Below are 27,481 nucleotides of genomic sequence, written 5' to 3' on the forward strand. Positions count from 1 at the left end.
CAGCTTTCTTCAGGCAGACAGGGGTGCATACCTCCCAGCTTTCTTCAGACAGACAGGAGTGTATACCTCCCAGCTTTCTTCAGGCAGACAGGGGTGCATACCTCCCAGCTTTCTTCAGACAGACAGGGGTGCATACCTCCCAGCTTTCTTCAGGCAGACAGGGGTGCATACCTCCCAGCTTTCTTCAGGCAGACAGGGGTGCATACCTCCCAGCTTTCTTCAGGCAGGCAGGGGTGCAGACCTCCCAGCTTTCTTCAGGCAGACAGGGGTGCATACCTCCCAGCTTTCTTCAGGCAGACAGGGGTGCATACCTCCCAGCTTTCTTCAGGCAGACAGGGGTGCATACCTCCCAGCTTTCTTCAGGCAGACAGGGGTGCATACCTCCCAGCTTTCTTCAGGCAGACAGGGGTGCATATACCTCCCAGCTTTCTTCAGGCAGACAGGGGTGCATACCTCCCAGCTTTCTTCAGGCAAAAGGAGGGACACACGCGCGGCAAAGGGGGCGTGGCAAATGAAAAGGGGGCGTGGCTTCACAGAGGACCCGCAATCGCGAGCCACGCCCCGTTTTCATCAGTGAGGGGGCATGCCCAGCTCTCTGTGAGCCGCTGGCATGCCCCCTCTCCTCCTGTCTCCACTAAATAGACGCTGTGCGTCTATTCACCGCTGCTCTGCTAAGCAGAACAGCAAGTACAGGAGCTTCCCACCTGCCCCCCCCCCACCGCGGGACACTGTGGCCCGTGAGTGGGACAGCGGGACAGACCACAAAAAAACGGGACTGTACCGCAAAAATCGGGACAGTTGGGAGGTATGGGGGGGTGTGAGGGGGTATGACGTACAGACAGACGGGCACCGGTTCACTGTGTGCTTGACCCCCCCACATCAGCATACTCAGCAGGAGCTCTCTGGCGCGGAGGAGCGTCACTTCACGCTTCTTAGCTGCAGTTTTTTGGGGCACCTGCCACTGTGCAGGTTCCGTACCGCCTCTGTTATCTCCAGCCCCGGCAACCCCACCACTAGCTGCAGCGCTGCCGCCCGCAGTGAGGTGCGCTCAGCTCCTTCAAACACTTTAGCCGGCGGGCAGCGCTGCACCACCACATACGGCACCCCTCCCCTCCCACCATATGCTGTGCCTCCAGACCCCCTACACCACCCGCGGCTCCCACCCCCCCGCCCTTCCACCACCCACAGCACCTCCAGACCCCCTCCACCATCCACCCCCTATATGTCTGCCCCCCTCCACCCGCAGCATCTGCAGACACCCTCCCCCATCCGCATTCCCCCCCCCCCCCCCCGCACCCGCTACATTCTGTACATCGTGCCCTGCAGGCGCTGTTCACGCAGTCGCAAGGGGCTGCGCCTCCTTCACAATCGCACGCCCTTTCATTGTGCAATATTTAACCACTAACAAAGGAATGCTGGTAATACTCCATATAATACAAATATTGAACCCCAGAAAGGTGTGCAAGGGTTAAGGGGGCGTAGCCCCTTGCGACGGTGTGAAAAGCGCCTGTAGGGCGCGATGAAGCACCTAGTAGGCATAAAACGGCTATGCTTTTTTTCTAGTTTGGTACATAGGGGTCAGACCGTAGTCCTCACTGATTATAACGGGGACTGCGATCTGCAGTACTATTGAGCCTCCTGCAGGAGACGTCTGTAAAGCGTCCTGCATTTGGCTATTAGTACATAGCGGGGAAACATAACATGATACAGAAACTGCACTTTCTACATAATTTTATGATGGAATAAGCTTCATAAATAGGCCTCTACGTCTCAAAAGAAAGGTGACACTTCCTCAGCCGTCCCTGGATATTGAGGCCTCTGGACTGGTGCAGAGGGACGTAAATACAGGTGACAGTGGAAGTCGGTCACCTCCGAGCTCCCAGTATGAACTTACTCCCCTGCTGGTGCATACAGGTGTGCTTCACCTTACCTGCTGCTTGTAACAGATCCCTGCGGATGTGCGGAGACGGGATGCAGCCTCCATAACGCGGGACAGGTGAGCCATCAATTAATCCTCACGTTCTCTTCTTTTATTTCACTTTCCCCCTGGGATCATCCCTGCAGTTCCATCTCGGCCTCCATGAGAAGTTAAAGGGGGTTAACTTGGAATTTTAAATAAAGTGGGTGTTATAAAGATGCAGGACCGCATGTGACATGCAGGCATGACGTGAGCAGTGGGATATCCCGGATTGTTTCAGGGATGTAGTGGTATTGGGATCACGTTGTGTGTTGGGTGTACAGTAGTAGTGTAATTATTATATGCACACATAAATTCTAGTAATTACTGCAGAGATGAAAGCGGGCAGGAAATGTCCTGGTGGAATCTGATCTGGCAGAGGACATCCAGGATGAACGGCTCATGGTTACTCTGTGGGATTGTCCTTATTTGGGGTATTTAGCAGCTGTTAGGGGTCATTAGTGGTGACTGATCTGTGATACATGACTGAGCGCCTCCTGGTGATGGTTCCATAGGAAGAGGAACTGGGGGAGGATGTCTGGGGATAATCACCTCATTCCCCCTGTCTCAGATTAATGTCTGCCTCTACGTCCTGCGCCTGGCCTGGTTACTGAATGTGCCTGTCATCTGAGGAGCGATTCTGGTGTCTTTACATTCGCCACTCTCTGCTGGGGGCCAGGTACCCCCAAACTATTCTTATGCCCCCACCCCAGTGCAGATTACAATCTAATTTCCCACCACAAGTGCAAAGCTTTAGTGATCAACCAGCTTACAGTACATGGAGGGGGACATAGGGGGTAATTCAGACCTGAGCGCAGCAGCAAATTTGTTAGCAGTTGTGCAAAACCATGTGCACTCATAGGCAAATGCGGGGGGGGGGGGGGGGGGGGTTCTGGTTGCCTGGAAACCCCCCTCCTCTTGGCAAGTGGCTCAAATTATGACAACAATTGCAATGGTATATAATGCAATTACTAGAGCTGCCGCCACATCATGCAGTTTAAGCTGCTGCACATGCCTAGGAATAGAAGCTTCTTCTGCTTCTGAGGCATCAATCAGTGCACTGTACCAGAGAGTAGCTACCAAGAAGAAGAGACAGGAGCCTTACAATGAGGTGGGAGAATGTGTGCTTAGAAAGTGCAGTGCTGGTTCTATTATATTTGTGTATTTATTTATTATGGTATGTTTAAACTTTTCCTGACCACTTACATTATCTTAATTATATAAAAATATGTTTGATACAGCCTATACTATAGACCTATAGTGTTAAATATTAAAATTGTATTCCATGCTCCGCAGAGTGGGATATTTTGGATTGTATTTGGAAACCCCCCTCTAGAAATCCTGCATTTGCCACTGGCACTGCAGGTGGGGCAGATGTAACATGTGCAGAGAGAGTTAGATTTGGGTGGGTTATTTTGTTTCTGTGCAGGGTAAATACTGGCTGCTTTATTTTTACACTGCAATTAGATTTAAGTTTGAAAACACCCCACCCAAATCTAACTCTCTCTGCACATGTTACATCTGCCCCACCTGCAGTGCAGCATAGTTTTGCCCAACTGCTAACAAGTTTGCTGCTGCGATCAGGTCTGAAATAGGCCCACAGACATGAGATAGGGTACACATGCCTCTCTTAAAATGAATTTATATATAATATAGTGATTGCAGTGAAAGTTTAGAATGGGATTTGTATGATAAATGAAGTGACCTGCACTGTGTGGCTGTGCGTCAGGAGAACTCTCATAAACACATGTTCGGGTACTATCCACATAAACTGAGGATCCTATGGATTGATAAAGCTAAATATTTATCTTATATAACACCCTTTATGAGGTCTAAGAACACTGTACGCTATTCACGTATGGAGTACCGTAAGGGTACGCACGTTGCGTAACAATCGCTTAGCCGTGGTCGAGACGCTCAAGCGTCACGTTCGCTCACGGCCAAGAGATCACAGGCAGGCACGCTATTGGCTGCCGACTAACGTAATGATTCGCTATAGCGTAGCGGACGCTCGGGACCACGAGGAGATCACCAGCGGCGCTGACGCTCACAATGTTAAACCTTTATATCTAAACCATAAACAATATAATATGCAGTAAAACCTTAGTGTAGAGATAGAGTGTAGATGCAACCTTGTGTAGCCTGATTATCTTAAAAGCTGTTCGAGCGTCACCGACGCTCTGAAAATACTTAACACTATAAGAAATACACCGATACCGTGCTTAGGGTCTAACGCCTTATGTGAATGTTATTACTTGCAAAAAGAATAATACAATACAAGTCACACACTACAATATAACATAGACTAACTAACCAGATAACTACACAGGAAATACAATATAATACAATTACGTTTGCAGGAAAATTAAGAGAGAAAGGGGAGAAGAGAGAGAGAGAGAAATGGCCCACAATAACAAGAAATACAATATGATTGCGGAGAAAAACTTACGCACAAAGGGGAACGATCGCATGCGCCTCTGGACATCCAGCTCCCGATTATCAGCAATGAGAACCGTTGAAGAGTGAGCTGGATGTGATCGGCTTGTCTATTTATGCCCCACACACAATACAATTCAATGGTCCCTACAATCTCATTGTTCATTGGACACAGGAATTCCTCCTCGCATTATAACAAAAGGTCATAGGTTGATTCATACAGGTGGGCTGTGACGATTTCCAACTGCTCAGGTGGGTGGGAAACTAGGTTTCCCGCCGCATGGATAAGTAAGTGCAAATAATAGTAAATGGACATAAACTTCTTATGTCCATAACTATTCGCACGAGCGATTAATTCGCTTCAAACCAACACCGGGATATTGCTAATTAAATATTCTTCCGATGGATACTAAACACCACTGTATTACTCCTGTCTGACCCTTCGTATCAAACAAAGAGGGATTTCTCTGTCCATGAACATTCTACATTAACCAAACTTTCAGATTCTATCAAAGGGACCATAATCTACAAAATACATTATATGGTGAAAATATGTAATGAAAGAGTCGCCCGCTAGACGCACACAATCTCTACCGTAAATGCGCATACCGTGCGCCTGCGGGTGCCCGCAACAGCGAGTATGCGCACGCACGGGAGAGCGCACGCATGCGCAGCAGGGACACATATGATGTGCAAATATGGCAGTGTGCATAGTGATATTTTTCTGACTTTGACAGTCCACCCTTTGGCAGTCAACAATAACTGCCACTTCCTAAAACATTTCAAAACGAGAAAAATATATGTCAGGGGTTAATACATTTCCATGGTTGGGTAAGGGAGGAGAGAGGAGAAGGTGTGAAGAGGGTATGACCTAGTGAGATAGCAGAAGCATGTGTGTATGAATCCGTGTTTGGGGGTCATGTATCATCGTGCCGTACGTGTTTTAAATCAAGCTTCGAGGTATTGCGAAGTATACATTTGAATTCCTTCTTATCCCGTGGTACGGGTCTGTGGATGGGCTGTCAAACTTTACCGAGCTCTTTTCGGATTTTGGTTGCAACAAAATGGGGAGCACATTTTAGTTGATGATACATGAATGGGGGAATATGTGATTGCTGATATCTGTGCCTGTATTCCCTATCGACTATGTGTGTAATTACCTGAAGGTTGTAGAGATGAAGAAAAGACATAATTACGGTAAATGCAGTGGTATTCTATGTCAGGTTAATGAACATTTGTCGGTTGAAGTCTTGTTCGGTGTCTGTTGAATGCAGTCTTCTTCGTGCTTTTGCCAAAAGGCGTGTGGGCAAAAGCTTTGTCAATGTCCATAGGCTTACAAAAGTGTTGGGCTAGCGTAATTTTAAAATTTCTAGGGAAACTGGGGGTCTATGGCATTGTTCATCAAAAATCTGTGTATAAGGTTGTCAAAACTTCTTCTTTTATCCATCAGTTGTCTGTATACAGGATCATCAAATTCCTCGTCAAAAGTGGGTCTTTTTACCTTGGAAAAACCAGAAAAACAGGTAAAAGAAACGGACCGTAGAAATCGCATTTTCATCACATCATTGTTTCTACATTTGGGTCATAAATCAAATTTATTGGAATTACAATTTCTTCACTCCTTAAACTCATCACCCTGGTACTTTGTTTGCACTTCATTAAAGCCTGACCGCATCTAAATATCAAGCCAATCGATATGACAACACCTAAGATACATAGGAGAAACTTCCCTACATCCATTATGACTCCTTGAGCCCATTCTCCTAAACCAGAGAACCAATTTCGCGGGTTCAACCATGACACCCAACCAGTCAGCTCATTACCTACAGCAGCAAGAGTGAGATTGTGTCTCCTGCGAAATTCCCACTTCAATTGGAGAATATCGTCCATCTTTTGGTCTATGACCTCGACCGGGTCCTCGGTACTATTCGTTATATATGTGCAGCATTTCACGCCGTACTGCGTTGCCAGTGTGACACAATATCCGCCTGTCACTGCTGTGAGATAATTAAGAACTATTCTATGCTGGACCAGTTCTGTTTTATAAGCTTGAAGTTCTCTTCCAGTATACCTAAACGTGTCATCATACATTTCTGTGATATTGTCTAACAAATTTGCAAGCGCAGATATGTATTTATAATTCAACACTCCTCTAGCGGTGCGAGTGATGTCTAACGCGATTAGAAACTGAATCCCGGTGGATTCATGGATCATGTCAGAGGCCGGATGCTCTGTTCTTTCTATCAGGTGCCGTTTAACTACGTGCTCGTAGTGGGTATGAGTATAAGGAGCTTGGGCAACACGGTGAATATCTTTCATTTTGGCATGTGATACAGTCATTACTTCAGGCAGTACTTTTCCAATATAACACAATCCTTCAGAGTTTGGGGCAAGCCACTTATACGCCTTCCTCCCGCATATGAAATATGCATCATCGGGGAGAACATATGGGACGGAGTAGGACATAACCATATTACACATCTTCCATGTGAAATCTCCTAACCCTAATGCTCCCATCTGTTTAGTACACGTATCAGTTTGTACGATATGTGCGCAGTATCCTGGTGATACCTCTCCAACTCTCGTAATCCTACTTCCTAGGGTATACCTATATCGGAAAGATTTTTCTCTACTGGCTATGTGGCGTATAAGCTCTGTATCTGTAGGCATTCTATCTGCTCTATATGAAAAGGTCATGGTTTGGTTACTCCATGACACTTCCCAATTTCCCGGCTTTCGGGGATTGGTAATGTTAAAACATATTAGGGACCTATCCACATGATATTGGTGGAGCTTCAAACTAGGAGGACTGGAGATATTAAACCTCCTGTCCACCGGTCTCCCACCCTTTAGCTCAAGTACCTCCCCTATCGTTAAAGGAAATGGTACTAGTCCTGATTTGCTATGACCTTGAGGTACTTGAGAGCATACCCAACAATCTGTTTGATTTAACACACTACCCACTAAGGAGTGATAGTCACTCAAGGGGTGCCGGTCCATGTGGATATTAAAACTGGATTGGCATTTCTTGATGCACCCATCCTCAACCACATTTTCACAGAGCCTACAGATACAGTTTTCTTCAGCTAACAATCCTTCACAATTCCTTCTATTGTCAATGCTATCGGATCGTTTTCTGATACTCGCCTTTACTTGTTGATTAGGTTGCTCTTGGAAAACTACGCCTCCATCTCTGTCATCAGAACCCATTCCAGAACCTTTCTCGACCTCCATGGTACTCTCGCCGGAACAGACTGCTCTGGTCAACATCATGGTCAACAGGAAAATCCGGATCACAGTCTCTTGGGGCAAGTCCATCTTATAGGAGGAAACGGAGAAGAATGAGAAGGGGGAAAAAATAATTGAGGGAGAGGGGATGGGAAGTGGGGAAAAACAATAAAAGGGAACAGGGAATCGACAACTGCTTTTGATCTTGTGATTTTCAATGCTCAGGTGCCGCCTCAGTCCTCCTGGAACAGACACTCCAGTGATACAACTTCCTCTACCGTCTGTTCCTTATCACGGGACCTCTCTGGATCAGCAACCTTCTTACAATGGGACGAATGAACCCAAGTCTCTCTCTCGGCAACTTTCAATGCTGTAGTGCTAGTCAATAAGACTTGGTATGGTCCTTCCCATCTGTCAATAAGGCAACCTGAGCGTAGAAAATTCCGTATCATTACATAATCCCCAGGTTCAATGTCATGACAATTACTATCTGGTAAATCAGGAATCACCAACTTCAAATTATCATTTTGATTCCTTAGCTGTTTACTCATGTTAATCAAGTATTTTACAGTCACTTCATTGTTACACTTCAAATCATCCTGAGGGTTAATCATAACATGCGGTTGTCGACCAAACAAGATTTCAAAGGGAGACAGATTAAGAGGGGACCTGGGAGTGGTTCTGATGCTGTACAGTACAATGGGTAAAGCTTCTGGCCATGTCAATCCTGTCTCTGCCATAACTTTGCTCAGTTTATTTTTAATAGTGCTGTTCACTCTTTCCACCTTCGCACTCGCCTGTGGACGGTATGGAGTGTGCAGCTTGCTATCAATTCCCATCAACTTACACATTCCTTGAAAGACATCACCTGTAAAATGGGTACCCCTATCACTTTCGATAATTCTAGGGATACCATATCTACATACAAATTCCTGCACAATTTTCTTAGCAGTAAACATAGCGGTATTTGTGGCCGCAGGAAATGCTTCGACCCAATTTGAAAAAACATCTATACAAACAAGTACATATTTCAAATTTCGACAAGGGGGTAATTGAATAAAGTCAATCTGTATTACCTGAAAAGGACCGCCTGTAGGTGGGATATGAGATGGTTCTGTTGGTATTGCCTTTCCGATATTCTTTCTCAAGCATGTAAGGCATGACATTGCTCTCTTACTTGCATGAGATGAAAATCCTGGGGCGCACCAATATGCTCTTACCAACTTGCACATTCCTTCCTTGCCCAGATGAGTCAGCCCGTGAGCTGCCTCAGCTAAACATGGAAGATATGCTCTGGGGGCCACCGGTTTACCATGTCCATCCGTCCAGAGTCCTGAGGACTCCTGGCCATATCCCTTTGCCTTCCAGACTGCCTTTTCCTGTGTGGAACACAAATTTTGCATTTCACACAACTTCTGTGTGTTGATGGTATTAAATACCATCAGTTGTGTGGTGTCTGTCTGTCTGGGGGTACCAGCTGCTAACTTAGCTGCTTCGTCTGCTCGGCTGTTACCAAGTGATACTGGGTCTTGGCTATATGTGTGTGCTTTACACTGGATAACAGCCACTCTGTCGGGTTCCTGTATCGCTGTTAGAAGCCTTTTAATGTGAGCTGCATGCGCTACCGGTGTACCAGCTGCCGTCATGAAATTTCTGAGGCGCCGTAGGGCTCCGAAATCATGGACTACCCCGAATGCGTATCTAGAGTCGGTGTAGATATTGGCTGATTTGCCCTTAGCCAATTCACATGCTCTGGTTAGGGCGACCAGTTCAGCAACCTGGGCTGAGTGAGGTGGGCCTAGCGGTTCTGCTTCTATGGTGCCTTGGTCATCTACGACTGCGTATCCAGTACACAAGTCTCCCGAGTCTGATTGTCTGTGACAACTACCGTCCGTGTAGAAAGTTAGATCTACATCTTCCAGTGGGTTGTCACTGATGTCAGGCCTTGCGGTAAAATTTTGGGTCAAATATTCCATACAATCATGTGTGTCCTCCTTTGTATTAAATCCTCCTTCCCCACCACTCTCATCCTCCACCCTTTGTGCCTGTCCAGGCACACCTGGGAGATATGTTGCAGGATTTAATGCACTGCATCTCCTTATGGTGATGTTTACGGGGGCCATTAGTGCCAATTCCCATCTTGTAAACCGCGCTGATGAGACGTGCCTGGTTTGGGCAGAATTTAGCAAGGCTGACACTGCATGTGGTGTATGAATTGTGAGGTTGTGACCTAGCACTACATCTTCGCTTTTTGTTACTAGCAATGCTATCGCAGCAACGCTTCGCAAGCATGTGGGGAGGGATCGCGCTACCGTATCTAGCTGAGCGCTGTAGTATGCTACCGGCCTGCTGGCATCACCGTGCTTTTGGGTTAGGACGCCTGCCGCGCAACCAGCACTTTCTGTTCCGTACAGCTCAAAGGGTTTCCCATAGTCTGGCATACCTAATGCTGGTGCCTGCGTTAGGCACTGTTTAAGTCTCTCAAATGCCATCTCGGACTCGTCTGTATGCGAAATCCGATCAGGTTTGTTTGAGGAGACCATCTCCTGCAAAGGTAACGCTAGAATGGAAAACCCTGGGATCCAGTTACGGCAATACCCACACATTCCTAAAAATGTTCTGATCTGTTGCTGGGTTTGTGGCAGAGTCATGTCTCTAATTGCTTGAATTCTATCAGCGGTCAGGTGTCTCAGTCCTTGTGTTAGACAGTGTCCCAAATATTTTACCTTAGTTTGGCATAATTGCAACTTGTCTTTGGAAACCTTGTGTCCTGTGTCTGAAAGATGAAACAGGAGCTGTTTCGTATCCTTCAGGGATGCTTCCACTGAATCAGAACACAGTAGTAGATCATCCACGTACTGTATTAATACTGATCCACTCTCTGGTTGGAAAGACTGTAAACAATCATGCAAAGCCTGGGAAAATATACTTGGACTGTCTATGAAACCTTGTGGTAATCGAGTCCATGTGTATTGGACTCCTCTGTATGTGAATGCAAACAAGTATTGGCTGTCAGGGTGCAGAGGTACCGAAAAGAAAGCGGAGCAGAGGTCAATAACAGTGAAAAATTTCGCAGTGGAGGGATTTGCATAAGGATGACAGCTGGATTTGGCACTACGGGGAACTGACTCTCAACTATTTTGTTAATCCCCCTTAGATCCTGCACTAGCCGGTAACCCCTCCCCCCACTCTTTTTAACAGGGAAGATGGGACTATTGGCAGTGCTGGACGTTCTTACCAGAATGCCCTGTTGTAGCAAGCGCTCTATTACGGGATAAACTCCTAACTCCACCTCTGGCTTCAGAGGGTATTGTGGGATTTTTGGAGCTATCCTACCATCTTTTACTTGTACAACTACCAGAGCTACGTTTGCCATTAATCCAGTGTCCTGTCCATCTTTAGTCCAAAGTGACTCTGGTATCTGGGATGTCATTTCTTCTACTTGGGATGGAGTCCTACTTGTCATAATGGTATGTGACATTAATTTTGATGGGGAGTCTAACATGTCTCGCACTTCCTGAGCGTGATTCTCAGGTATGTCCAAGAATACACCTTCAGGAGTACAATAAATGACGCACCCCATTTTACACAATAAGTCTCTTCCCAGGAGATTAGTCGGTGCCGATGCAGCCAGCAAAAAGGAATGCTTGGTATGTAAAGGCCCTATTGTAATCTCGGCTGGTTTGCTAACAGGGTAGTGCTGGACTACTCCCGTTACTCCTATGGCTGGAATTGTCTTACCAGTGGTTCTCATGCCCACTGTCAAATTTATCACTGATTTGGCCGCCCCCGTATCTACAAGAAAGTTTAATGTTTTACCAGCTACATTCATTGCAATCTCGGGTTCACTTCCAAGATTTGCAATCAGTTTTACTGGCTGGAGATTACAGGTATGGCCACACCCCTATTGGGTATGGTGACCTCCCTGAATCACGCTGGCAGCAACTACTTGTGAGGGAGTTAGCTGGGAACTACCAGAGGCGTGCCAGTCTCTGTTCGGGGGGTATCTTTTTGTTTCCCCTGTATGTGGCTCATAACTCCGTCTCTGCGGACCTTGCTCCCAATGTCGTGTGTCGTGTCGTTGTCTAGGGGGTTGGTATGATCTTTGCGAATTTTTCGCTCTACAATCTCGTGCTTTGTGTCCCTGTTTATGACAAAAATAACATGTTACCACATTTGACTTACCCACAGGGTTTGGTGATATAAACACAGGCTGTTTTGTGGTCAGGGCCTGTATACTTACTGACATTAACTTATCACCTTGTGACTCCCTGTGTCTGGTGATATTCCGGTCGTGATCAATAGCAGCCTCTCTCAAAGTAGCCACCGACAGACCTCGCCAACATGGTTGTGTGGTCTGTACCCTGGTCTTTAATGCCTCTTTTAAACCATCCATTAGCACAGATACTGCTACTTCTTGATGGTTTGCATTGGTCCTAATGTCCTCTATGCCAGTATACTTTGCCATTTCTAATAATGCCCGGTGAAAATAATCAGCAGCTGTTTCTGACTCTTTTTGTTTAATGGAAAAAATTCTATTCCATTTGGCTACAGCTGGGAAATACTCCTTTAACTGTAAATTTATTCTTTTTACATTGTCTTTGTTGTACACATCTGTAAGAGGTACATCCTGATCCAGTCCACAGTCAGCTAAAAATTGAGCTGCGTCGACATTGGAGGGTAAACAAGCCCTCAGCAATATCTGCCAATCTTTGTTATTGGGCTCTAAAGTGTTTCCTAGGTCTCTGATGTATTTTTGGCTAGCAACTAAGTCTTTTCTAGGATCAGGGAATTCAGACACTATGGTTCTTAATTCCATTCGGGAAAACGGGCTGTACATGGCAATGTTCCTGATAGGAGTGACTCCTGTGGTGTCCGTTTTCCCATTTGGGACTGCTATTACCCTCACGGGAGCAAGTTTAACAACATCATTCTGTGTAGATTCTACAGTCTGTGGTGAAATGGTTTCAGCATAGTGTATGGTGCCGTACTTACCCGTTGATACGACCTCACCTGTCCCTCCGCTAGGGGGCTTTGTTACTAATCTTATGGGTTGGGCCGTGCCTACTGTCGTTTCTGATATAGTGGCTGCTAGAGAGAGCGCCGATATTGTTGCCGATTCGTCCTCTTGATCACACTCCTGGGGAAAGTTCAAAACAGGGTACAACTTGCACGGGTTAATATTTGCATGGGTTAACTTATTAACATTATCCTTAACATTTATACAGTTGCTAAGTGCCTGTTTGTTACCCCCTGATGCGTCATTCTCCGCAACCAATTTCTCTCCTGATATGTATGGTGGCGGTGGGGCCGTGGCTATCAGTTTCCTGATAGGGCCAGATCCCGCCGCCTGTGTCAGGAATCGACTCACCAAGCTGACATCTGTCCGCCGCTGCGGACTCCGTCCTGGGTCCCTGCGGTCATCTGTCGTCCACGTCCCTGCCATCGGACGCCATCATGGGCCTGGGAGCGCTCCTGTGACAGCGGGCGCGTAGCACGCCGCGTTCCCGCTAGGCCGCGGCATGGGCGCCGCCATGACAGTTTCCAACAGTCAGCATACAGCGGCCAATCCGGTGCTTGGCCGCACCCACTTTCCCTCACTCCACCAATGTCTGTGAACCAAGGGGTATATAAGAGACTGCAGGATCAGTCTGCAGGCATCCTGGACTTTGTGTCACTCCTGCGACCCATGTGAAAGGATCTGTTCCTGTTTCCTCCGTGTTCCTGGCTCTCTACCTAAGACTTGTACTCCTGGTTATTACACAGCTCCGTGGAACTTCAAATCCCAGCAATACCTGCATTTCATCAACAGGCTTCACACCCATCATCATCTTGTGTGCTTCAGCCTTGCAGTAGAGACTGACTCCAGGTGTGTTCCATTCCTCCACCTGTGATACAGCTTGCTTGCTGTCAGTGCTTCACCACCTGCACTGTGGACTTAGTCAGACTCCTGCCTCTGCTACCAGGTTTGCCATTTAACATCTTCACTACCAAGTTCCATGTTTTAACCTGCACTGGTTTCCATACCAGAATCATCTTTACAAGTTATCATTTCATCTGTTTATTATCTTACCGGTTATCATTTCTCAGTCATCATTCATTCCGTTGCCATAAGACTTTCAGCTATTACGCTGTGTGATTGACATTTGCATTTATTATTATTATTATTTCTGCTGCCGTTCTGTTAACCATCTGTTGAATAAATATCATTGCGCTCATGCGCAGAAACGTTATCCAGCCTCCTCGTTTTCTCCCATCCACCTCCACTGACCCACTAGCGCCCCCTCCGGGGACACAGTCAAAACACAATCTGACAGTAAGTCCAGGATCGATGGACTCGGATGGTGGACGGAGTGTGGGGTCAGAGGCCTTGCAAAATCTGGTCTCCCGTCTGGATGGTCAAGAGGCTGCGCAGCAGCAGATGTTCCAGTTCCTGCAAGGGATGTCCTCCCGGATAGATACACTACAGCAATCCCTGCCTAGTGTACACACTTCTGCAGTTCCTATTACTCCAGCACCTGCCAGTACTGTGAGTTCCTCTACGCCGGCTGCATCAGCTCCAGTGTCACGTCTGCACCTGCCCGTGCCAAGCAAGTATGATGGCAGTCCAAAGTTATGTCGCGGGTTTCTCAACCAATGTGAAATCCAGTTTGAGTTGTTGTCACATAATTTCCCCACGCCAAGATCCAAGGTTGCCTACATCATCTCCTTACTTTCTGGATCTGCTCTGAGCTGGGTGTCTCCTCTGTGGGAACGTGCTGACCCTCTGATTGACAACTACACTGAATTCGTGTCAACCTTCAGACGGATCTTTGACGAGCCTGGTCGTGCAACATCAGCTTCTGCTGACCTGATCCAACTTCGTCAAGGTACCCGTAGTATGGGACAATATGTCATTCAGTTCCAGACGTTGGCCGCAGAGATTCAGTGGAACAATCAGGCCCTGGTAGCAGCTTTCTGGCATGGACTTTCTGACCGGATCAAAGACGAACTGGCGACCCGCGACCTTCCTGTACAATTGTCTGAATTAATTTCCTTGTGCATCAAGTTGGACTCTCGCATCCGCGAACGCAATAATGAACGCGCTCGGAGTGAGCCACGCAGATCAAGGATGATACCCTCCGTACAGTTCCAGTCTCCCTCTTCTGACGAGCCTATGCAAGTAAATAGGTCCCGCCTAACTCCTGAAGAGCGGGCAAGAAGAATTCGTGAGAGACTTTGTCTGTATTGTGCGGCTGCAGGCCACCAGATTAACTCCTGCACAGTGCGTTCGGGAAACGCCAGATCCTGACTTGTAAAGGAGGAGTCAAGTTGGGATCTTCTAGACAAGCTCCTTCTAATCAAGACCTTATCCTTCCTGTGACATTAGAGACTTCAGTTGGGCTCCAGTCCGCATCAGCATTAGTGGACTGTGGAGCTGCAGGAAACTTCATCACCCAAGCTGCGGTAAATAAATTTTGCTTGCCTATTTGTGAACTTTCCTGTCCAGTTTATATTACCGCCGTGGATGGTAGTCGAATCTCCAAGGGGAATATTTCTCATCAAACTGTACCAGTGGTCTTGGGAGTTGGATTCCTACACTCTGAACTGATTAAGTTCTTAGTCATTCCTCAAGCCACCCAGGAGATCGTCTTGGGCATGCCCTGGCTCCAGCTACATAATCCACAGTTTGACTGGTCAACGTTACAGCTTACCTCATGGGGTTCACATTGCCATCAGTCCTGTTTAGCCCAAATTTGTCCCATAAAGTCTACTGAAGTAAAGACAGTCAAGTCTACCTGCGGTTTATCAAGATTTCTCTGATGTCTTTAGTGAGAAGGCCGCAGATGTCCTGCCGCCCCATAGGGAATGGGATTGTCCCATCGATCTCCTTCCTGGCAAGAAGCCACCTAGGGGGCGCACCTACCCGTTGTCTGTTCCTGAAACTGAGGTGATGAGCGTTTATATCAGGGAGAACCTACAGAAGGGATTCATCCGTCCTTCATCATCACCCGCTGGTGCAGGCTTCTTCTTTGTCAAAAAGAAGGATGGAGGACTGCGTCCATGCATTGACTACCGAGGTCTCAATGACATTACCATTAAAAATAGTTATCCATTACCACTCATTACCGAATTATTCGACAGAGTTAAAGGAGCCCGCATCTTCACCAAGTTAGATCTCCGCGGTGCCTACAATCTCATCAGAATCCGGAGTGGTGACGAATGGAAGACAGCCTTTAACACTCGAGATGGCCATTACGAGTACCTGGTAATGCCATTCGGGTTGAGTAATGCTCCAGCAGTGTTCCAACACTTTGTGAACGAAATCTTCCGTGACGTTCTGTATAAGTACCTCGTTGTTTATCTGGATGATATCCTCATCTTCTCCCAAGACCTTCCATCTCATCGTCTACAAGTCCGTGAAGTCCTCCGACGTCTTCGTGAGAACCGGCTCTATGGTAAACTATCCAAATGCACCTTTGAAGTTCCCTCTATACCCTTCCTGGGTTATATAATTTCCGGATCGGATCTCCAGATGGACCCGACAAAGTTGGAAGCCATTGCCAATTGGTCCATCCCAAATTCTCTCAAGTCTATTCAGCGGTTCCTGGGATTTGCCAACTACTATAGGAAATTTATTCGGGGATTCTCTACTCTCATCGCTCCTATTACCAACCTGACTCGGAAAGGGGCAAATCATTCCAACTGGTCAGAAGAAGCTTTAGCAGCTTTCCAGAAGATCAAGCTGGCCTTTATGTCTGCTCCAGTTCTGTCTCAGCCAGATGTAAACAGACCGTTCGAGTTAGAGGTGGATGCCTCCACAGTTGGAGTTGGAGCTGTTCTCTCCCAGAAGGGAACCGATGGGAAAATCCACCCCTGTGGATTTTATTCGCGTAAATTCCTTCCTGCAGAAGCTAACTACTCCGTTGGAGATCAAGAACTACTGGCGATCAAGCTGGCCCTCGAGGAATGGAGGTATCTCCTAGAAGGGGCCAAACATCCGTTCAACATCTATACGGATCATAAAAACCTGCTATATTTAAAGGCAGCCCAGTGCCTTAATCCTCGCCAGTCCAGGTGGGCTATGTTTTTCTCACGTTTTAACTTTAAGCTTCATTTCCGCCCAGGTTCGCAGAATGTTAAAGCTGACGCTTTATCCCGATCTATGGAATCCGAAGAGGAAACGCCTGACTCAGTTCCACATTCCATCCTGAGTCCAGTGGTATTCGCTGCATCTCAAGTCTCCCCAGCTCCTCCTCCTGGTAAGACTTTTGTTTCCCCAGAACTCCGCCCTAAGTTGCTATCTTGGGCCCATCAATCCAAGTTCACCGGTCATCCTGGTGTCCTGAAGACCTTCAAGTTTCTCTCTGAGACATACTGGTGGCCAAAGATGAAGGCTGACATCAAGGATTTCGTGGCATCCTGTCCTAAGTGTGTGCAGCACAAGACTCCTCGTCAGTCTCCAGCAGGTCAGTTACAACCATTATCTGTTCCTAGTCGTCCCTGGTCACACCTGTCCATGGATTTTATCACCGACCTTCCTCCTTCCCAAGGATACAATACCATCTGGGTCGTAGTGGACAGATTTACCAAGATGGCCCATTTTGTTCCTCTCCAGGGTCTCCCTTCTGCCCCAAAACTTGCCCAAATCTTCCTACGGGAGATTTTCCGCTTACACGGTCTACCCTCAGAAATAATATCCGACCGAGGTGTACAGTTTGTAGCAAGGTTTTGGTGGGCTCTCTGTTCTGCCATGCAAGTCAAGCTGAAGTTTTCGTCATCTTACCATCCTCAGACGAATGGGCAGACAGAGAGGGTAAATCAAGAACTAGAGACGTTTTTAAGATTGTATGTTTCATCTTCTCAGGATGACTGGTTCGATCTGCTCCCATGGGCCGAGTTTGCCCACAACTTCCGCTACCACACTGCCACTGGGACAACACCATTCTTTGCGGTATATGGGCAGCATCCTCGTGTTCCAGACTTCCAAGAACTCCCTCATATGGACGTTCCTGCTGCCACTACTGCATTGACTCAGTTTTCTTCAATCTGGAAGAAGATTCACATTTCTCTCAAGAAGGCCTCCAGCCGGTATAAATACTTTGCTGACCGCAAAAGACGCGCGGTTCCTAGCCTGAAACCTGGGGACAAGGTTTGGCTGTCGACCCGTAACCTCCGTCTTAGGGTCCCGTCTATGAAATTTGCACCACGTTTCATTGGTCCCTTTCCTGTCGAAAAAGTCATTAACCCTGTGGCCTACAAACTGAAGTTACCACCTTCTCTTCGAATACCTAATGCTTTTCATGTTTCTCTCCTCAGACCTTTAGTCCTGAACCGTTTTCAGAGTGCTCTTCCAGTTGGCCCCAAAATTCGAACTCAGCGGGGCGTGGAATTCGAGATTGGCAAAATTCTGGACTCCCGTTGCCGGTATGGACGTCTCCAGTACCTGGTCGATTGGTCCGGTTATGGCCCAGAGGAGAGAAGTTGGGTAAATTCGATGGATGTCCATGCTCCAAGGTTGGTCCGTGTCTTCCATAACACTCATCCTTCCAAGCCACGTGGGTGTTCGGTGCCCACCCTTAAAGGGGGGGGTACTGTCAGGAATCGACTCACCAAGCTGACATCTGTCCGCCGCTGCGGACTCCGTCCTGGGTCCCTGCGGTCATCTGTCGTCCACGTCCCTGCCATCGGACGCCATCATGGGCCTGGGAGCGCTCCTGTGACAGCGGGCGTGTAGCACGCCGCGTTCCCGCTAGGCCGCGGCATGGGCGCCGCCATGACAGTTTCCAACAGTCAGCATACAGCGGCCAATCCGGTGCTTGGCCGCACCCACTTTCCCTCACTCCACCAATGTCTGTGAACCAAGGGGTATATAAGAGACTGCAGGATCAGTCTGCAGGCATCCTGGACTTTGTGTCACTCCTGCGACCCATGTGAAAGGATCTGTTCCTGTTTCCTCCGTGTTCCTGGCTCTCTACCTAAGACTTGTACTCCTGGTTATTACACAGCTCCGTGGAACTTCAAATCCCAGCAATACCTGCATTTCATCAACAGGCTTCACACCCATCATCATCTTGTGTGCTTCAGCCTTGCAGTAGAGACTGACTCCAGGTGTGTTCCATTCCTCCACCTGTGATACAGCTTGCTTGCTGTCAGTGCTTCACCACCTGCACTGTGGACTTAGTCAGACTCCTGCCTCTGCTACCAGGTTTGCCATTTAACATCTTCACTACCAAGTTCCATGTTTTAACCTGCACTGGTTTCCATACCAGAATCATCTTTACAAGTTATCATTTCATCTGTTTATTATCTTACCGGTTATCATTTCTCAGTCATCATTCATTCCGTTGCCATAAGACTTTCAGCTATTACGCTGTGTGATTGACATTTGCATTTATTATTATTATTATTTCTGCTGCCGTTCTGTTAACCATCTGTTGAATAAATATCATTGCGCTCATGCGCAGAAACGTTATCCAGCCTCCTCGTTTTCTCCCATCCACCTCCACTGACCCACTAGCGCCCCCTCCGGGGACACAGTCAAAACACAATCTGACAGCCTGAGCCAATCCTCTCTGTATTTCACCCTCCTGTTGCCATAACTGCAAATAATCATAATGTTTGATTCGTCTCTTTGCTGATTTAATGAGACATATCCTTCTCCTTAAATTTTGCAACACTTCTGGGCTGAAGCTGCCTACTCTTGGGAATTTCTCCCCGTCATGTACAGTCATTTTCTCCCATTCATCACATAAAATTTCTGTGTGTCTTCCGTATTTTTCACACATTACATACCTTGCCGACCCGACTGGTCGGTTTACAGAATCAACCCGAACCGAGGTTGATCGCCCCCTTCCTGAACAACTGGCCCCCATAATTTGCAGGTGTTGCTTGCTCTACCTCTGACCTTTATATCAGGGTCTTCAGCGAACCCTTACAAAAAAACAAAATATTCAAAGATAGGTTGACGGTGAAGTTTACCGAGCACCTCACTCACTCGCCCACGCCGACCAATATGCCCACACACTGATATAGTGCTGGCGTACTCGACCCAGGGCCCCTATTAACCTTAGTTTACTGGAACATGTAGGTATGATCCGAAGAGCATTAACCCTTTCCAGTAAAGGTGGGGTTGTCGGATAATTCCTGAGTGACCAGCGAACTTCCCTTTTTGATAAAATAAAAAATTACACAAATCACGTTAGAATGTACAAATAGCGTTTATGACCGGGTTTGTACACAAATGGTACTGGTCAGGTTACTAACTAATGCACACAATTACGTGCGGTACAATCGTTCAGTACATAAGCAACTAATCTTATGTACGGAGCGACCAGTGGAATCGACATTCAGCAGCTGCGAAATTCTTCAGCCTGAGCTTTATTGGCCTATATGGGTGTTGCACCAACCCTTCTTGGTGTTGTGCCTTGTCTCTATAGCGGACTTCTTTGTACCTAGACCTCCTGGTCTGTTATACGACCTCCTGGTCTGCTATACCTCCTGGTCCGCTACACTCTAATGCTCAAATTTTATGTTTAACCAGAGATGCCTCCCTAGCCACCGTGCATGTCACTTACACGTATGTACCTTCACGAGAACTCGATGATTTCTGTGGTTCAATCCCCAAAATTGTAAAAACAAACACTCACTCACCACATATACACTTTTGTTTCTATTTCTATTTCTGCGCAGAAATTTTCTTTAGACCAGATGTGTTGTAAATTTGGAGAAGGATCTGTTAATTTAAATTTCGAATACTAAAATAAACTTGCGCTATTTATCGCCTGTTGCGCTACTTATCGCCTGTTGCGCTATTTATCGCCTGTTGCGCTATTTATCGCCTTGCCACCTTTTCGCTTGTTAAAAATCAACACTATCGTGTGACTTGAGTTACGTGGGCGTACCCAGACGCTCCGTTGCGTAATTTACGCTGCGTGCGTCGGCCTTTGCGTACGCGAGTCTCAGCCCTTTGTTAGAGACACGTGTACACAAAACCAATGTCCACCGTAACACAATGTACACGTTTATCAATGTAGATGATCCTCGATCCTCTACTGAACCCCACACCAATCTCTCCTTGTACCTTTAGGTAGAGCTGCGTGTGTGCTTTACACTTTATCCCTTAATATTACTTTTACACTTTAACTATGAAATAGCGACAAATCTCTCTTAGCACGTTTTATCAATTTATAAAATGGCAAACAGGAGAGTGATATATGAAAATACACGAAAAAGAAATGCAGATATGCGTGTGTGCGTACGCAAGATAGAAAAAACTGTTTTAAAAGACACTAGCGTGTTGTTCTTACCTCCGGTTCCGGATTCCCTCAGCACCCTTTACTAAGCGAAGCAGACGCTTATCCCGTCAGCACTGCGAAGAATATGATCTCCCGCCCTTTGCTGATGGATAATGTCTGCTGAAATTACCTAGCAGAGATATGTGAAGGACAGGACGAGCCGCCAATTGATAAAGCTAAATATTTATCTTATATAACACCCTTTATGAGGTCTAAGAACACTGTACGCTATTCACGTATGGAGTACCGTAAGGGTACGCACGATGCGTAACAATCGCTTAGCCGTGGTCGAGACGCTCAAGCGTCACGTTCGCTCACGGCCAAGAGATCACAGGCAGGCACGCTATTGGCTGCCGACTAACGTAATGATTCGCTATAGCGTAGCGGACGCTCGGGACCACGAGGAGATCACCAGCGGCGCTGACGCTCACAATGTTAAACCTTTATATCTAAACCATAAACAATATAATATGCAGTAAAACCTTAGCGTAGAGATAGAGTGTAGATGCAACCTTGTGTAGCCTGATTATCTTAAAAGCTGTTCGAGCGTCACCGACGCTCTGAAAATACTTAACACTATAAGAAATACACCGATACCGTGCTTAGGGTCTAACGCCTTATGTGAATGTTATTACTTGCAAAAAGAATAATACAATACAAGTCACACACTACAATATAACATAGACTAACTAACCAGATAACTACACAGGAAATACAATATAATACAATTACGTTTGCAGGAAAATTAAGAGAGAAAGGGGAGAAGAGAGAGAGAGAGAAATGGCCCACAATAACAAGAAATACAATATGATTGCGGAGAAAAACTTACGCACAAAGGGGAACGATCGCATGCGCCTCTGGACATCCAGCTCCCGATTATCAGCAATGAGAACCGTTGAAGAGTGAGCTGGATGTGATCGGCTTGTCTATTTATGCCCCACACACAATACAATTCAATGGTCCCTACAATCTCATTGTTCATTGGACACAGGAATTCCTCCTCGCATTATAACAAAAGGTCATAGGTTGATTCATACAGGTGGGCTGTGACGATTTCCAACTGCTCAGGTGGGTGGGAAACTGGGTTTCCCGCCGCATGGATAAGTAAGTGCAAATAATAGTAAATGGACATAAACTTCTTATGTCCATAACTATTCGCACGAGCGATTAATTCGCTTCAAACCAACACCGGGATATTGCTAATTAAATACTCTTCCGATGGATACTAAACACCACTGTATTACTCCTGTCTGACCCTTCATATCAAACAAAGAGGGATTTCTCTGTCCATGAACATTCTACATTAACCAAACTTTCAGATTCTATCAAAGGGACCATAATCTACAAAATACATTATATGGTGAAAATATGTAACGAAAGAGTCGCCCGCTAGACGCACACAATCTCTACCGTAAATGCGCATACCGTGCGCCTGCGGGTGCCCGCAACAGCGAGTATGCGCACGCACGGGAGAGCGCACGCATGCGCAGCAGGGACACATATGATGTGCAAATATGGCAGTGTGCATAGCGAAGAATATGATCTCCCGCCCTTTGCTGATGGATAATGTCTGCTGAAATTACCTAGCAGAGATATGTGAAGGACAGGACGAGCCGCCAATTGATAAAGCTAAATATTTATCTTATATAACACCCTTTATGAGGTCTAAGAACACTGTACGCTATTCACGTATGGAGTACCGTAAGGGTACGCACGTTGCGTAACAATCGCTTAGCCGTGGTCGAGACGCTCAAGCGTCACGTTCGCTCACGGCCAAGAGATCACAGGCAGGCACGCTATTGGCTGCCGACTAACGTAATGATTCGCTATAGCGTAGCGGACGCTCGGGACCACGAGGAGATCACCAGCGGCGCTGATGCTCACAATGTTAAACCTTTATATCTAAACCATAAACAATATAATATGCAGTAAAACCTTAGCGTAGAGATAGAGTGTAGATGCAACCTTGTGTAGCCTGATTATCTTAAAAGCTGTTCGAGCGTCACCGACGCTCTGAAAATACTTAACACTATAAGAAATACACCGATACCGTGCTTAGGGTCTAACGCCTTATGTGAATGTTATTACTTGCAAAAAGAATAATACAATACAAGTCACACACTACAATATAACATAGACTAACTAACCAGATAACTACACAGGAAATACAATATAATACAATTACGTTTGCAGGAAAATTAAGAGAGAAAGGGGAGAAGAGAGAGAGAGAGAAATGGCCCACAATAACAAGAAATACAATATGATTGCGGAGAAAAACTTACGCACAAAGGGGAACGATCGCATGCGCCTCTGGACATCCAGCTCCCGATTATCAGCAATGAGAACCGTTGAAGAGTGAGCTGGCTGTGATCGGCTTGTCTATTTATGCCCCACACACAATACAATTCAATGGTCCCTACAATCTCATTGTTCATTGGACACAGGAATTCCTCCTCGCATTATAACAAAAGGTCATAGGTTGATTCATACAGGTGGGCTGTGACGATTTCCAACTGCTCAGGTGGGTGGGAAACTAGGTTTCCCGCCGCATGGATAAGTAAGTGCAAATAATAGTAAATGGACATAAACTTCTTATGTCCATAACTATTCGCACGAGCGATTAATTCGCTTCAAACCAACACCGGGATATTGCTAATTAAATACTCTTCCGATGGATACTAAACACCACTGTATTACTCCTGTCTGACCCTTCATATCAAACAAAGAGGGATTTCTCTGTCCATGAACATTCTACATTAACCAAACTTTCAGATTCTATCAAAGGGACCATAATCTACAAAATACATTATATGGTGAAAATATGTAACGAAAGAGTCGCCCGCTAGACGCACACAATCTCTACCGTAAATGCGCATACCGTGCGCCTGCGGGTGCCCGCAGCAGCGAGTATGCGCACGCACGGGAGAGCGCACGCATGCGCAGCAGGGACACATATGATGTGCAAATATGGCAGTGTGCATAGTGATATTTTTCTGACTTTGACAGGATGTACACACGGCGGACCGTAAAAGCTCTGATTGGTCAGAGCGTGGGAACTGCTATCAACTGACCAATCAGTGCGTCACCCCATTTATTTCTATGGAAAGTGTCCCCGAGTGATCTCTCATTTGCAGCGGGGCTGTGGGAGGTGTCTCTTTGTTTTGCTAACTTTTGGGGAAGTTACATGGACCGAAGAGGACGTGAACCCCAACATGTTGTAATAAATGGATCTAACAGGGCTACGTCCGGCTGGCACTTATGGTTCAATACATGCCTGGCCAGCCTTTTCTGCAGGCTGGCACTTATGGTTCAATACGTGCCATCATACCCAAACGGCCTTGCTGAGACCAGTAGTCCACCTGTAAATAAAAATATTATTTAACCATTTATATACACTATTAAAGCCCTGGGGGCGCGATAATCTGGCTACGGGTATGTTACATTCGGCTAATGATCAGGAGCTGCTGTACCCCGTTGGCCCCCTCCTCTTTATCTATGGGGTGAGGTTGTACAGCACAGTGTAATAAGTGGGGGTTGTTGGGAACGCAGAACACGGAGCCTATCTGTATAAGTACTTTTTTACTTCTGCAGCGGCCATCTAGTCACTGACTAAGCAGCGGCTCAGAACAGCAGAAAACGCGAACCAACGTGGCATGCATCCCTCCCCCGACATTCATCGCTGATTTTATTTATTCATTTTGACAAAATCAACGTTTTATATTCCCTTCGCAATGATCGCTCCTATTTTCCCACGGTTTTCCTTGTACAGACTCTTCGTCTAAGTGTACAGAAGAAACAAACATTTAATAAACGCCATAGGATGAGATATGAGTCACACGGGATGAATAGCGCAGGATTCTGGGCCCGGTTTACGTTACAAATAAGGAGAAGTGACGCACGATTTATGGCTGGTGCACTCTTTAACTACATTAAATTAATGAACACACGAATATCCCTTTCCTTAAAAGAGGCGCTTAATTTCAAAGGAGAAATTAAGGGACTCCCCTTAGTGTTTAGTGACTATGGGCTATCTATGAGGGAGGTCGGTGGGGAGCTCATTGCAAATCAGTCACTTGTCCTTTCACATCTAAAGGAGACCAAGGGCCAAGGCGGGCGTTACACGGGTCACCACCACCCTTCTGCTTAATGTAAACCGCTCACCCTTGAGCTGACATCCCGTCCTCAGATGGCACTCTCCAGCCTCTTGTCTGGAGGCTCAGCCTTCAGGAGGCCGTGGTGTATAGAGTTGTGTCAGTGTGGGTCACGCTGTATTCAGCAATAGGCCTGTACCTGAATTACAATGGCAACGCTTCCCATTCAGTCTGGACGTGGATAGGAATTGTGTCCGATCGGATGCTTAGAAGGCTTTGCTAGGTGCTAGTGTGTTGTGGGTCAGGGACACCTTCAGATCTTGTGTGTGTGTAATTGTGGCCTTATTCCAAGGTTTCCTTTAGGCTTTTAGGGCCCCCCCTGTCTACGCAGCGTCTCCCCGCCTTGCCTGGCTCCTGTCAGCGGGGTTTAGTGTGTGTGTGTATCAGCCAATAATGATCATTTTCCATCATAACATACTATTACAATGACGTACACAGTTTATATCCTGCTAATATCATGTTCTCGTCCTTCCATCTGTTTCCTTTTTATTTCACATCTATCTGTCTGTCAGACGGATTTCTGCATTTCGCTGAATTGTTGGATTTTCTTCTACAGAGAGGACCCTCGGATCAATGGGGTGCTGTAGCAGATGTGCCAGTAACGTAACCCCACAGAATGTGCGGCCTTCACCCCAGAGGTGAGGGGGACTGTCCAACAGAACACGACGTGACACTCACCGACAGAGCCGGTGCTCCTGGGGCAAATGTGTCACCCCCTGATTAGGATGCCCAATGCACAACTACAATAGGCCAATACACCAGGACACCCGCACCCTGGATATAGTGTCACATTTCCAATCTTGAAACACAGGTGTCTTCACTTTACTTGCTAAATATAACAAATGAAACTGCCGTGACCGAGCCTGAAAGTATTTACATACATGTACAGAGCCGCTCTGCTAAAGAGAGGTCTGTACTATGACTCCGACTTTTCCCCTGCTACAGAGTGGTGCAAACCAGAGAAGAGGTGCCGTGCTTGCTAGAACTATGTAATGCAATAGAAACATTGGTTGTTATAAATTGCTCTAGTTGCTACATAACATTGAAGTATCCCTACTTAGAGCAAACGATTTCTAAGGCTCATGATAAAGAGAAATTTGGACAACCGCTACTTCAGAGGATGCAATAGCCATTTACTGAAAAGTAAATATTAATTTAAAACTTTGTCAGCAGGTGGCGCTGTGATGATAGAAACCATAACCGTTCATCAGTGTGTCCTCCATTCTGGTCAACAACAGTTTCCATTGAAAGAATAGCATTCTCTATAGTAGAACGTGGAATAGCCATCACATGGCATCTAATTAGCAGCACAGTGATCAGGTCTTAATTAGGTCCTTAAATCACTGTTGTAACTAGGGGCCTAATTCAGACCTGATTGCTGGGCTGCTAATTTTGCTGTCCTGCGATCAGTAAATTTGCCCGTGCAAGTGTGCGATCGCATGTGTATGCTGTGCTACAAATGTCCCTCAGTCAGCGGACAGCCCAGGACTTACTCCTACATTGCGATGAGAACAGGCTGATCGGGTCCGGAACTGACGTCAGAGATCCGCCCTGAATAAGTTTGGGAACGCCTGCGTTTTCCCTGTCACTCCCAGTAAACGGTCAGTTACCTCCCCCAAACGGCCTCTTCCTGTCACCCAGCTTGCGAATGGCTGTGCAATTGAAATTTTCGCACCAGCCTGTCGCTGTTCAGCGATGCCTGTTGTTTGGTGACGCACGTGCGCATTGCGGGCATACACATGTGCAGTCAATCAATAATCGCCCGCTGTGCGAAAACGCTCAGCGCGATCCAACCTGAGTCGGACCCTAGATGCGATTGCAAAAACCAACTCTGACATCCGAGCGCGCCAGCTGCAAAAATGCTTCATTTATTTAATAGAATAGAATACCATATAGATATATATATATTAGAACACGTTACAGATAGTCCTAAGAAGTGGTTTCATCCGTGCTGAAATCACGTGTGAAGGTTTCTCTAGGACGGTTAAACGTATTTTCCGCCGCAGGCAATCTGTAGAAGCCTAATATATCCAATGCATAGCGCAGGAAGCAGATCCATGTATTAATGACGTCACAATCTGCACCAGTAGCTAACCAGGGAAGGGAGATTCCTTATGGACAGATGCCTGGGAGCTGTAATAGTGTGAGGGGAACAAAGCCACATACTTGGGATTATAATGGGAATTCTCATCTTTGCAGAGTTATTGATGAGAGTGGTCCCTTTAGTTCCTGATTGTCAGATGAAAACATTCCCAAGGATCAAACACAGGCCGGAATCTGGGGAGGGGGATAGACGGAGCCTGAAAGACAGAAAATGTCTGTGTCCGTCATCCTGTCACTGACCAGAGGTCTCACTCCATAACCTGCTTTCAGGCTTAATGACCTGGTGTTAACGTCTCGTTCATCTGCTGCCAGCTGTGGGAACACTGACA

At 46.6% G+C, this 27,481-nt stretch overlaps 1 long non-coding RNA gene across 1 annotated transcript in view; it reads left to right on the forward strand.

Annotated features, from left to right (window-relative positions):
- Positions 1–25,901, forward strand: part of LOC134947413 (uncharacterized) — a 211,313-nt gene extending 185,412 nt beyond the window's left edge. The window contains exon 3 of the long non-coding RNA XR_010182546.1: positions 25,606–25,901. This is a non-coding gene — a long non-coding RNA (uncharacterized LOC134947413). The remainder of the gene's footprint in view (positions 1–25,605) is intronic.
- The last annotated feature ends 1,580 nt before the right edge of the window (positions 25,902–27,481 follow it).

The sequence above is a fragment of the Pseudophryne corroboree genome, chromosome 8 (assembly GCF_028390025.1).
Source record: "Pseudophryne corroboree isolate aPseCor3 chromosome 8, aPseCor3.hap2, whole genome shotgun sequence".
In the NCBI taxonomy this organism is placed as follows: Eukaryota; Metazoa; Chordata; class Amphibia; order Anura; family Myobatrachidae; genus Pseudophryne; species Pseudophryne corroboree.